Genomic DNA, 1,012 nt, shown 5'->3' on the forward strand with positions numbered 1-1,012 from the left:
TTCAAAATACCAACAGAGATCTATTGTCTTATAGGTCTGGAGGCTTATGGTCAAAAAATTAGTCTTTATGTGATAAGTTTCTTCTAATGCTGACTAAAGGTTGCTTTAAGCATCTTTCTTTGACTTATTAGCCTTTGTCTCTTCACATCATCTTTACTCAGTACATTTCTATTCATTGGTTACACTTTCTCTTATGAGGACATCAAGTCTATTGAATTATGGTCCATCCTATTGACTTTGTAGCACTAGCTGTCTGCAAAATGATCTTATTTCTAAGAAAGGTCACATTCTGACATGCTAAGGACATTGGGACTTCAGCACATGTTTTAAACATAGAGTTGTCATGTTATTGTATTCCTTATGACTGTCCTATTGTGTTGGGTGTTTTCATGAATTAATGCATCTCCTTCCAGGGTTATTTGTATACAACTGCCATAATTTATTTTCACCACATTCATTAAGTGGGCATTTTTTTTAATTTATTACTTCCATTTTCCTGTTCTACTTGGCTATTTTGTTTAAGGTGGAACTTTACATTGTTTTATGTTTTATTATTATTAATTAATTCTTTGAGACTTTCATGCAAAGTATTCTGATTATATTCACCCACAAAAATCTCCCTCTATTTCCTCCCAGATCCACCCTCACCTCCATTTCCCAATTTCCTGTGTGTAGAGGAATTTTCCACTAATTAATTGATTGGATAATAAAGAAGCAAAAAGCTGGGAGAAAAGGAAGAGGCGGGCCTTCCGGGTCCCAGAGAGGAAGGAATAATGATCTTTTTGGATGGCAAGGCAGAAGAGAAAGGAAGTAGGATGTATACCAGGAATGGTTAAATCTGGTGGCAGATTTTACCACTGAAAGATTTCTAACATAGAATAGTAGATGAGTTTAGGACAATAGATTCCACACCCAGCGGCTGTGTTATCTGTTGATTCTAAACTAAGATTTTCTGGTGTTTTCTGTTCACAGCTACTCAGGTGGGCCAGGAGAAAATAATTTAGCCGGGGCC

Source organism: Mus caroli, unplaced genomic scaffold (assembly GCF_978045245.1).
Source record: "Mus caroli unplaced genomic scaffold, Mus_caroli_1 scaffold_19, whole genome shotgun sequence".
NCBI lineage: Eukaryota > Metazoa > Chordata > Mammalia > Rodentia > Muridae > Mus > Mus caroli.